At 39.5% G+C, this 13,080-nt stretch overlaps 1 pseudogene; it reads right to left on the bottom strand.

Moving 5' to 3' along the window:
* Positions 1 to 8,162: 8,162 nt before the first annotated feature.
* On the bottom strand, positions 8,163 to 10,964 carry LOC121399832 (annotated as a pseudogene).
* Between the last annotated feature and the right edge of the window lie 2,116 nt (positions 10,965 to 13,080).

Here is a 13,080-nt window from a genome sequence, read left to right as displayed (position 1 = left end):
TTTCCGGGGGAGGGGGGGCAGCAGCAACTGCTGCTGCCTCAGGTGGCGGAGGGGCCAGGATTGCCCCTGACAGTACTTACTGTTTTACTTCGGTTTTTCTGACCACGCCTACTTCCGATGATGTCACTTTCGGTTTACAACGTCAGCACTTCCTGATCCTTGATGGTCAGCGGGTCTGGGTTGCGGATAAGGTACTTGCGGGTCGGGTTGCTGGTCCAAGTGGGAAAGAATGCAGGTTGCGGGTCCGCGTTGCGGATTGCAGGTTGCGGGTACGGGTTCCAAAAACTCCAAACTCCTTGCCCCGGCTGTGGTGTCATTTTATATACGGTGAACCCTCAATTTTACATACCCTGGTTTTATGTTTTCCTGCATTTTATCCAACCAAATGTGTATACTTCCAGAAAAATATGCACAAGGGATCAGCGCCTGTGGCAACAGAAATAAGGAACTCGCATAGCGTAATACGTTCGATGTAAAATGATATATAACACCATGTGCTTTTAATTAGCTTACTTTATGTGTGTTCCCCCTTTTTTTTGGGTTAGGTTAGTCTATGAGTGCTCCCATTTCCCTTATACACAACTGGTTAAAGGGAACAGGTGCAGGGGGGGGGTGCAGGTTAGAAACAGTTTTAAAATCCAATTTAAAAAAGCAGATTTTAAAAGGCAGATTTAAAAAGCAGATTTAGCTAGGTGATCTCACCTACCAGTTCAGCACGCACACCACAAGGAGGTCTGGATCCGGCTGGCAAGGACCATCCCTGGTGATTTCGAAAAACTACAACAAACTGGACTGAATGCGATTTTATTGAGAACAAAATGTGAGTGCATTTACTGTTTTTAAGATTTTTTAAATAAAACGTTATTACACTATTTCTGGTTTTTCTATCCTTCCCCTGGAGTCTATGGAGGATACAAAGTCAAGCTAAGACCACTCGGGAGGAGTTAATGAATACGCTTAACCACGAGTGTGGTTTGTAAGTAGGCAATTTTACCAAACGGTGGAGGTGTTGTGTTGAAAACTGTATTCACCCATCGCTGCACCAAAGAACTCTGCTTTTTAAATCTGCTTTTTAAATCTGCCTTTTAAAATCTGCTTTTTTAAATTGGATTTTAAAACTGTTTCTAACCTGCACCCCCCCCCTGCACCTGTTCCCTTTAACCAGTTGTGTATAAGGGAAATGGGAGCACTCATAGACTAACCTAACCCAAAAAAAAGGGGGAACACACATAAAGTAAGCTAATTAAAAGCACATGGTGTTATATATCATTTTACATCGAACGTATTACGCTATGCGAGTTCCTTATTTCTGTTGCCACAGGCGCTGATCCCTTGTGCATATTTTTCTGGAAGTATACACATTTGGTTGGACTTTTTTTCTACAGTGGAGAGACTGTGAGGTGATCGGCAAGAAATAACTTAAGAGACTGACATTTTTTGATTGTGTGTTTTAAACAATCGATTTTTTATTGTAATATATTTCCTGCATTTTATGTTAATTCGTTGTGGTCCCACCAATTTATAATGCATTTTAATTAGTGCTTTCCTTGATAGTAATACTGTTTTCCTGGATTTTATATAACAATTTTGTCCTAATGTTCCCAAAAATTGCTGTTTGTCCTCTAAGAATGTTATTATTAGGGATGCACCGAATTCAGGATTCCGTTCGGGATTCAACCTTTTTCAGCAGGATTCGGATTCGGACTAATCTTTCTGCCAGGCCCAACCAAATCCTAATTTGCATACGCAAATTAGGGGTGGGGAGGGAAATTGCATAACTTTTTGTCTCAAAACAAAAGTAAAAAATGTCTCCCCTTCCCACACCTAATTTGCATATGCAAATTAGGATTTGGATTCAGTTCGGCATTCGGCCGTATCTTTCGCGAAGGATTCTGGGCTGTGGCCGAATCCAAAATAGTGGATTTATTGCATCCCTAGTTATTATTAGTGTCATGGGTTTTTAAATACTAACCAGATGTATATTTTGCCACGTTGTGTCTGTAAGTAGCCTGTCCCAATTAGTCTGCACCTCATACAGTCCTGCACTAATCACTTATTGCTTTAGGTTGTGTATGTGACTATCAGAGAGGCCTTGCACACGCCCCCCATAGTATAATAATAATGCCCCCTTGTTATTAACACAGTAAATGTTGTCTTTCAAATGGAAGACGACTGCTGTGCCTATATCCTTTGAGTACTTGAAGAAAAGGTTGTTTTAACACATTTCCCTGGTTTTACATTTTCCCAGATTTGACATAATTTTTCGACCTTAAACTGATGGTTCTATTGTATCTGAGTGTTTCCAATGAAGTATGAATAATCAGTGAGCGGGGCACACAGGCATTTATTGTCCTGTGGAGGGAAGGTTTGGCTTGGTTCTCTACCTGCAGATAAATCCAATTGACTATGATGTAGAGGAGTCCATTACAATTCCCTGTGTTTTGTTGCCATAAGAATAATTAAAGGAGAAGGAGACATATTCACAGTTGGGGATGGGTTACAAAATTGCTTAATTTCTATCCCAGGTCAGTGTTCTTTTCTTTAAAATGGGCTGGGACACTTTCTATGAGATCACTGTGGTACTATAATCAGAAAAATGTCTATACAGTGCAGACACCCACCTAATGCGACACAAGAAATCCCCAGGAGAATGATACCAGATGGCAATATATATATATATATATATATATATATATATATATATAAAAAGCTTGAGCTTTATAACATAACTACTAATATGAATTCTAAAAAGTTATCTCTACCGAATGAAGCCGGCCTGCTTCCATTCATTTAATCTGGTGGTTCTTTTGTCTTTAACCTTTTTGCACTGGAGGGTACCATCTTATATAGACGCCACATTTTAACAAGCTCTCTGGTGCAAAAGGGATTAAAGGGGACAAATACCTACTTCTTTCTTTGAGCACTATTTCAATTTACATGTTTTTTTTTATATTTGCTGTTTTTACTAAAGTCATGAATGTCAAACCAGAGTGGCCCCTTCGGTTTGACCCTAGAAGGTCAAAGGCTTAATTTATGGAATCAGGAAGCATCTTCTGATGGATCCCTGCTCAGTTCTATTGCTCCTGCCACATTGTGAGATACATCTAAGAAGGGAGACGCTTCCAGCTTGGGCTGAATAGCAGGAGCTGCTCCAATTCTTACACTGCTAATATCATGAATATGGAAGTAGAGCACCCCTTCATTTAAAAGCATCTTTGAATGCGTCTTTGCTCCATTCTATTGCTCCTACTGCATTAAGAGATGCAACTAAGTGGGGCAGCATCAGGAAATGCTTCCTATGGAGAAACTGTTAATGTGAAATCTAGAATCAAAATATGTCGATTGCAGAAGTGGTTAGAGGAGCAATGTGGTGTTGTTATGTGTAGGGTATGTGTCCTCTCGAGGGGTCAGGGATACATTGCAGTCAAATTCTTTTCGATTAACCCTGCACTAGAAACTTGGATTTCTGCAATGGTTCATGACCCTGTGCATCTTTTGTACTTCTTTAGCATTTGCTGGGATCTTCCTTTCACTGCCGCCAACATGTTGTAGGTTCATCTGGCAGCCAAGCAGTGGCAGGGCAATCTCTCCTCCAGAGGGGCCAGCAATGTGTTTTTATTTTGTAATACATTCCTGCTGTCTCTGGGCATCTTATTTTATCTTCATCCTTACATTCTCCTTGCTTTCCAGGGTTCCTTCCATGCTCCCGGCATGTTTCTCCCCTTTTATTTGCACATTTGATTTTTTTTTGTTGAAGTTAAAAGGAAACATTATTATATTGTCTGAATCTGTATTCCTACTCTCACATTGTACACTTGCCACATAGGGACAAAAATGGTCTTTTGGCCAAAATCAACCTTTTTTTTTTTTTGAATAAAATGTATCAATTAACTTAGTTTTACAGGATGGTAATAAACGCACAACCGCAGAAACCAAGGCATGTTGATACCCCAGCCAGAGCCCAGGTTTGCATGGCAGATCATAGAGATCTCTTCATCCCAAAGTGGAATACCAGATTATTTTCATTGCTGTCATATTCTTGTAATACATTGTAGGTGGGCTCCCCAACATTAAATTAGGTTTTAAGCAATGTGATGAGTTTGTTATTGTGGCATTAAATGCTCAGGTCCTTTCATGCTGCAGTGTCACAGTTATACTGGTTGCTCGAAATCCAAAGTTCCCACTCCGATTTGATGCATTCCAGCAAATAAGATCCTTCAGTATAACCATTTCTAGATGATAAATAACCCGTACACGTCAATATCTTTCTGCAACCTTCTCAGGAATTCCTCCTGTCATTATAATGTATGGGGAAACACAGAGCCTACAGCCTGGTGTCCTGATACACTTTATGGGTGTCAGAAAGCAATTCCCCGATATATAAGGTATTTTGAATGAAAAGATTGCAGCAAATCAAATTGATGGGTGTCATAGCCCTAAATATAGGAGCAGTGGGGCACACAGACCTAGCTGGTATCTGGTTATCCTTCTCCAGCTTCTGTAGTATATTATATATATATATATTTGCACAGTGCATCAGCCAAGGCTACGGAGAAACTGATATCAGGAATACATTCACCTCTGCCTTTATTTATGAAGATTTCAGCCTCCCTCGGGAAGTGATGGTGTTTAGAGAGAGAAATCCTTTCCGACCAATAGGGAACACCTTTAATATGTTGTACTTCTAAGACCCAGATTAGTTTCAGTGGGAGTTAAAAGGTGCAACGTTCTATTCCATTTTGATCTGGTCTTTTATAGTGAACGCTCTACAGGGTGCAGTTTTGTATTGCGTGATGCAAGAGTGTCGCTTAATGACCCCCCACTGCCGTGCCTTATATCCACTTTACATAGCAAAAACGTCCTCAAGGCCACGATTGTAGCCACAAGAGCGTCCCTCGGTACCGAGCAGATTCAATTCTATTTTTCTATTTCATACAGTGACAACTATACACATACTCCCAGCTTTGCATTTTGCTCATGGTCACATATTTGCATCTGGCACAGTGACGCCATCACTGCAGTTTTTATTCCTTATCCCAACAAAGCCACGAGGGACAAAATAAATCGGAATAGATGTGCTATAGACTCTTCACAGCTTCTTAATCCCGGGATTGTTTCATGGTAACCCTCAAAATGTCTTGTAATGACACCCAATGAGCACAGTCCCTGGACCCATTGGCACCCTCTCTAGCTGTTTCTGCGGGTGTGCAAGGTATTTGCAGGGAGTGAGCCCACTGAGCTCTTGTACAGCGAGGGTTTCATTTGTACAGTGTAATGTCAGTATTCTGGTATTCTTCTGGGTTCACAATATATTGTATAACCTGTATTAATTGTATAGATTGTGCATTTAAAGCTGTTACGGAGTTGTCAGAAAAAGGAAAGAAAATAAATCCTATGTAATATTTTGTTTGTAATTATCCTTTGTACCATAGCAAAGGAAATGTTAAAAAAAAAAAAATCAACTGTAATAAATAATTTTAGTACACATTGTGGGTCCGCTGCTTTGTTTTGTTACTACAAAATCACAATGACAAAAGTGTTCATTGTCAATACCTATAAGGTACAAATGTATGATGCCTCAGTCTCACCAGCAGGCTGTGTAGGCTAAAAGCACAAACTAAGGGCTGCAGATGGGCACTGCACGTCTTCTTTTCCTCTACGTCTCTATGAGAAGCTGTGACAGGTGGATAATTACCCCAAATGCATTAGGGCAAAAGCCACACATTTTTGTGCATAACCACATTACACACTGTGGGCAGATTTATTAAAGGGGGAGTTCACCTTCCAAACACATATTTCAGTTCAATTGTTTTCAGATTCCCTGGAAATAACGACGTTTTTCAATTACTTTCCAATATTTTTTTCTGTTTTCTCAAAAAGTTTAAAGTTGAATGTTCGTGTCTCTGGTGTTTCAGTAATTCAGGCACAGACTCTAAACTGTTACAATTCTGCAACATTTAGTTGATCCATTTCTCAGCAGTATCTCTGGAGTATCAGCAACTCTTGTATCAATTCTAACAGCTGCCTGTAATGAAACCCAGAGATTCTGCTCAGCAGGTTCAAAGATAGGAAATATATCAACTAAATGTATCCATTTAAAATAGTTTGCAGGGTCGGCGACCCCCCCCCTCAGAGCTGCTTCAGAAGGGTCAACAATGACACTTTAATATTAGAAATACAGTCACACATCGAAAATAGAAAGTCATTGGAAAAAGTCGTTATTTCTGATGATCTATCTGAAAACAACTAATTGTTTGAAGGGTCTAAGTGAAATTTTACATTTTTTTTTTTTTGGTCAAAACTCGCAAATTCGAATTGTGAATTATCCAAACTCAATTCAAGTTTTAATTTGAATTTTGTGATTTATCACATTCTGGCCCTTTAATAACTCGAATACGACTATTCGCCACCTTAAACCTGCCGAATTACTGTATAAGTCAATAGGAGAGGTCCAGGGATCAATTTGGTGATGTTTGGAGCCTTCCTCATATTCTAGTTTTTTTTTTGGAGAAAAAAACCTCAAATATTTTCAAATCGAATTCGAGTTTTCGGGTCAATTCAATTAGTCGGAGTTCATAAAATGTGATTTTATTAATACATTTTGATTGTTCAAATTATGGGAGCGTATGATAGTTTTAAGAAAAACATGAATTCAAATTTTGACCCTTGATAAATGTGACTCCCCATGTTCAATGTTTTTTTCCCTAAGTGGCAAGAACTCCAACCAGTTAAAGTATAAAACACTTTATTACATGGTGCAGAACGTCCCTCCTTTTTTCAGGTGCAGACGCCATGATATAGCCCCAAATATTTAGCCTGTTTTTTTTATTGTACTTTGGTTTGGTACAACAGCAACAAAGCCGATGGAAGAAATTTGGAGGGACGTATAGATAGGTGTATCCACCATGGGTTCATTGTTAGTTATAACAATGACTAACAATTATTTTATTTTAGACTTTACATGCCCTTTAATATCAAGAGTTACAAACACAAGCCTGGTGAACTGCCGTAGAAGTACATGGGAGGTATATTTTTTTTATATTCCAGCAATCACATTTAAGTTTTTAAAAAGAGATTTGAGGTTTTGCAGACTCATTGAAAATTCATGCACAGAATGTGATTTTAGTGTGTGTTTCAACAGGTTTGGGGGGTTGAAAATATTCTTGCAATTGAGAAGTTTTTTTTTTTTATTTGAAATTGAAGTCTTGTTAAATCTGCATCCATGTCTATCCTTGAGATGACTGGGAATCCCAGCATGGTGCTGCAATAGAAGGACCCAGAGCCCCTGTATCGTTTTTTCCCAAAAATATTATTCTTCGCAATTTGCAGTGAAAGGCATTAGGTTTGCTGACTGCTTGTGTATTAAGAGGTACTAAAGGACATGGCCAAATTTCTAACTATTATGTCCACAACACTCCAGGCAGAAATCTAAACGGGGATCAAATGCCAGGCAATGTTCAACAGAACTATAGAATTAAATATTTCTTGTGCAATATAGGACATTTGAAGAGGACGGAGGCAGTCAATAATGTAAATTTCCATAGTGTGAAGCTGCAAATAAAAAACAATGACCTCAGGAGTCTCCTTACTTACAATAAATATACTTGTAGGCAACAGGGTGACAATGTGGATAACACTGGTGCCCTACAGCAAAGTAAAAATAATTATTCATATAAAATGGAGTCTATGGAAGACTGTAATTTGGAGTTTTCTGGATAACAGATCTAATTCCTGTATTAAGTTAAATATTAAATTCATATCTATTTTTTGTGTATGGAATGGTTTTAGTATAAATTGAAACACAAGTTGGTTTGATTTGGCTTAGTGACGTGCTGGTGAATACGACTGTCTGAAATTTTTGCGATCCACCCTGCCACTGCAAATGTGGGAGGAGTCTGTTTTACCGTGGAGTGATAGTTTGCCTTTTAAATTGCATTATCACCAGGTGTATTTATGTATTCGTTTCTCACCCAACATGTGCCATGATGGGCAATTCAAGGAGGAAACAAAAATATTTTTGGAATATTTATAGGAAACAGACACACCAGTATAATCTCACAATTTGTTTAAATATGTCAAAAAATGAGAGAAGGGTGACAAATTTGTGCCTAAGCTGGACAGCTCTTATTATGACAAATCTCTAGCTTATGCATGTAATGCGTCAGGCTTGTCTCCTTTTTAACCCGTTTCTGTTTATTGTTGGATCATTCCGTCTCTTACTATAATATGTCACCTGGTATAGGACCTTTTCCAACTAAACATTTCATGTAGATCAGTGACAGACCTATCGCGCCTTTGCAGCGTTCCTCTTCTTCGCCGGTTTATCGTGACAGAACTGCGACCTCTAGGCAGGACACTTGCTTTCTCTTCTATCTGAAAGAACTCTGTTATAGAGCTAAAATAGTCTAAAGTAACCTTGTGGCTCCACGATACATCTGACTTTGTAAGAAAACCACAGTGTCCTCCATAATGCGTCAGCGACAAAAAAAAATATGGGTTTGTCCTGAAAAGCTCAATGGGAAGCGTCTTCTCAGCAGGTCCTCGAATGGGATCATCTGTGCTACAGATGCACATGACAGGCACAGCAACTTCATCCACGTCCCGCAGGGGGTCATTGTGTTCCCAATATTCATCCCAGCTAATGTTTTCACCTTTGCACTGGCAAAATAGTACTTGGTGGAGCTCCTGTAATGAACTGCTCTTCAAAACTCTCTCCATGGGGAAAACATCTGCCAGGGCTGTGGAATATCTGCAATAAATATAACAACCATAGGTAAGTAATGATAGTAATGATACCATTGACTTTAGATCAGCCCATCACCTTCACAAACCTTTATCCACTTAGTCCCTCTTGTATGGACTTTCTCTATTAATATAATGTCACTATTGAGCACTGGAAACCAAAACTAAACTGTATATTGTAGATGGGTTCTTACCAGTGCTTTCTTAAAGGGCATGTAAAGGCAAAAAAATAAAATCCCATTGTTACTTGCTTTAAAGAAACCTATCTCCAATATACTTTAATTAAAAAATGTGTACCGTTTTTATAAGAAACCTGACTGTATGCAGTGAAATTTCCCCTTTACTTACTGCTGTGGATAGGAATTGTCAGATGGTCCCTAACTGCTGAGCAGGGAAACAATCATACTTATGAACAGCAGGGGGAACCCCCGCCTTACTTCCCAGCCATGCAGAACTCAAGCAGCTTTGTTTATGACAATCCCTAAGCAGCCCAGACCACACTGAGCATGTGCACAGTCTTAGTCTTGCGAAGATGTTTAACAAAGTTACAAGATGGTGGCCCCCTGTGGCCAACTTTGAAAGCATAAATTATTTGTTTGATTAGGCTTGTGGTGCAGTAAGTTCATGTTTATATTTAGTATACAAAATACAACATTTCTAGCCTTATTCTATTTTAGACTGTACATGCCCTTTAAGGAGAAGAATGGCCTTCAGTATGGTCACCAACCTCTCACCATTGTTTCCATGGAAGTGGGTTCCACAACCGTTTAAATCATAGTTGACCACGATGACAAATTATTTCCTTTGTGGTAATGGACACAGTGGTAGTAGTGTCCAAGGTAACCATCAACATGCTCTCTATGCCCATGGTTTCCATGGCAAATATGCCACTACAGCATAGAAATGGTTGCAATTTCACCTGTCTCTAGTCTAGGGTATCTATGTTTGCATAGTCAGGCATATATTGAATGTGCAGTTTACTGTATACATATATACAACAGAGCCAAATAAGCAACAGGTTGATGACAAGCTCTATAGAATTATAGAAATAATTCCTTCCCCATTCAGTACTGTTTATAAGCAATGGGTCAAAGTGAAAGATCGTCTGTGTGTTGAGAACTTGAAGATGAGTAACATCTTGAGTAAAAACTTTTACATTACAAACTATTACTATTACAAACTATTACTAGAAACTATATACGAGTAAAAACTATTCTATTTGTTTTGCTAAAAATAATGCTGACCAAAGAAAATGCACCCATAATGTATTCTTTCCGTTAATGCACCTACCTACTGAGATGGAATTTCTGATAGAGAAGCAGGAGGCAGTCGTACAGCCATGGTAGCCCAGTCTCAAACCATTCCTGGCAACGAAAGACTGGAGAAATGCATGAGGCCGCTGTGATGTAGCTGGAGGAACCACATTCCCCCAGGTAGGAAAGCAGAAGTCCTGATCCTAACCCTTCACTGATCAGAAACAACAAGGAGGATGGGTGCCTAAAACGTACATAACTCACAGCCTCTTTCAGATCTGCTGGCTCCCCAAAAGCTTGGAGCTTCACTGTAACCAAGGGGCAGCCATTCTGCCCTCTCCTATTAAAAATTACTGGGTAAAAGCCTTTTTCTAATGCCCGAAGTCAAAATTGCTCAGTGTTTTTTGTCAACTTTCCAAATGGGTTTGGAATGATAAAGAGCAACGGTGGGCTTCCGGCTGTATTGGTGCCTCTTCTAGTTCCTGAAATACCTCTTGGTCCAACTACCCAGTCCAAGGCAACTATTCCACCATCAGCCAGCTGCAGATGATCCCGGGCCAACTCCAATATCTTGTCAGCCGGGAGCAAGTTCTGAATAATTGTCTGAATATGAGGCCATTTCCTCATCCACCAATCCGTTGATTGTAGCAATGACTGACGTTGAAGATCTCTCAGCAACCAGTTAGCAAGAGCAGAGGGTTTGTAGATCAGCTGTGTACCCTCAGGATGGGACTCCCAGAAGTCTCCAAAAACATCCTCCTCTTCATCATCTCTATTTCTGTTCTCTGCCTGCCTCTTAGTTAAAAACATATACCTGGAAAGTACACCAAGCAGGATCACCATGACCCCCAGTCCAACCAGGCAACTTAGGCCAATCACCAGTAGCATAGTCTGTCCACTTTACAAGAGGAATCTGCTTTTGTTTTCTCTCTTTTGCTGTCCTTGAATCTTACATCAATTCAAACGTTTTCTATTTGAGTTACTTAGCAAATGATTTATTTATTTAAAGGCTCAGCTACACAATGATTGGTTTCAGGTTTTTGAAAAGGTTGAACTCTTCCTGCGTCAAATTATTTAACAATGATTCATGTTTGTGTTTAAAGGCAGCCTGCAGTTCTAGCCTTTATCCCAGTGCTCCTGCTGAGTGATACATAGAACATCTCTTGTTTAGGGGACTGGTGAATGTACAGGAAGAAATGACTACTTTACAGTTTCCTTCTTTGAAACGAGCCAAGGAGTATAATTTAAAAAGATAGATACATTATCTGGAAACCCATTTGTTGGAAGCAAAACATTCTTATTGGGTTAATTTAATGTTTAATGATGCATTTAATGTTTTATTAAGCAGCTCTCTAGTTTAGAGTTTCAGAAGATATCTACTTTCTGGGGTTCTATATACCATTATAACCTGGTATGTTTGGAAAGTGTTTGGAGAGGGTCTGAACAGAAAAATACACAATTAAATGTAACAATAACAATAAAATTGAATCCTAACAGAACAGTATGATTGTTGTTGATGGGTTCACTGACCCCCATTTGACAGGAAGGTGGCAAATAAAACACAAAAAGAAGACCATTTGAAAAGTGGCTAAAAATGGCACATTCTATAACATACTAATAGTTAAGTTAAAGCCTTATCTATGATCCATGTTACTAGATATATATGTCACCAAAGATATATTTAATAGGGATGCACCTGATTATGGATATGTTTGGGATCTGGCTGAATCCTAGCATTTTTTTGCAAGATTCATACAGAATCCAAACCATAAAGTCATGTGGCTTAACTGCACTGGACAACTGAATATGACAAGTTTTTGCTAATAATATATTCCGTTTTTTAAATGTTCTTTTACATTTGAATATGCAAACAAGGGCTTCAATTCAGTTCCATGTTGGCAAAATCCAAAAATGATAGATTCTTTCCATCTGTAGATACTATTCGCCAATTAAGCTGGTTGCATTGAAATCACACATTGCAGTATAATACTGGGCAGGCAGAAGGGATAGTGATAGTAATTGGGTCAGGAATGCCCTGAGGATATTCTCAAATCCATTACCTTTAGGTAATGAACCCACTTCAGTATCTCCTAATATGGACAATTTTCATACCCAAGGGGATCACAAGGGAATGAGATGCAGAGGTTACAAAAGCTTAAACAGCTGGATGCTAATCTATTATTATTGGTTGTCTTACAGATAAAACATGGGAGAGATCACGTCGTGCTATTATTTGCTCCTCAGTAATTGTGTTCTATATAATTAGTTAACTCATTAGAAATCTTGCTCCGCAGTGGCCTTGTTGAAAAGCTGTCCACATGCACAATAACACACAAGGGAGACGTGTTCTGTCCAGCTTGTACCATAAGTCAGTGTTCTCAGTAAAAGGTTGTTCCAAGGTACAGGCCCGTCACAGTGCAGGCCAACACAAACACTCCAAAGGTCACACCTGCAAAATGCCATGTGAGAGCCAGCATTGCAGTGCAGACCGAAGGCTGCATTATATACATATTTTCTACCATAAGGACACATCTTGGTGACATAAGTTAAAGGGCATGTAAAGTCTATGCTGTATTTTGTATAATAAATATAAACGTGAACTTACTGCACCACAAGCCTAATCAAACAAATAATTTATGCTTTAAAATTGGCTACAGGGGGTCATCATCTTGTAATTTTATTAAACATCTTTGCAAGACTAAGACTGTGCACATGCTCAGTGTGGTCTGGGCTGCTTAGGGATCGTCATAAACAAAGCTGCTTGAATTCTGCATGGCTGGGAAGTAAGGCCCCCGCTCCCCCTGCAGTTCACTCAGCTCTAGGGTTGGACATTTAAAGCCTATGGCACACACAGCAGTGTTTGATGTTCCACTGACAACTCTGTTCCCAGGCCCGGATTTGTGGAGAGGCCACAAAGGCCCGGGCCTAGGGCGGCAGGATTTAAGGGGGCGGCATGCTGCCCAACCACACCCACATTGGTTCAGAAACACTGGGGATGCTATGTAAATCCGGTCCTGTCTGTTCCACATGCCATGCTTTATCCAAATCACATCAATGAATGATATTGTGAGGTGTCGCTCTCACA

Source organism: Xenopus laevis, chromosome 2L, assembly GCF_017654675.1.
Source record: "Xenopus laevis strain J_2021 chromosome 2L, Xenopus_laevis_v10.1, whole genome shotgun sequence".
NCBI lineage: Eukaryota > Metazoa > Chordata > Amphibia > Anura > Pipidae > Xenopus > Xenopus laevis.
This window is presented reverse-complemented; position numbering and strand designations above follow the sequence as displayed.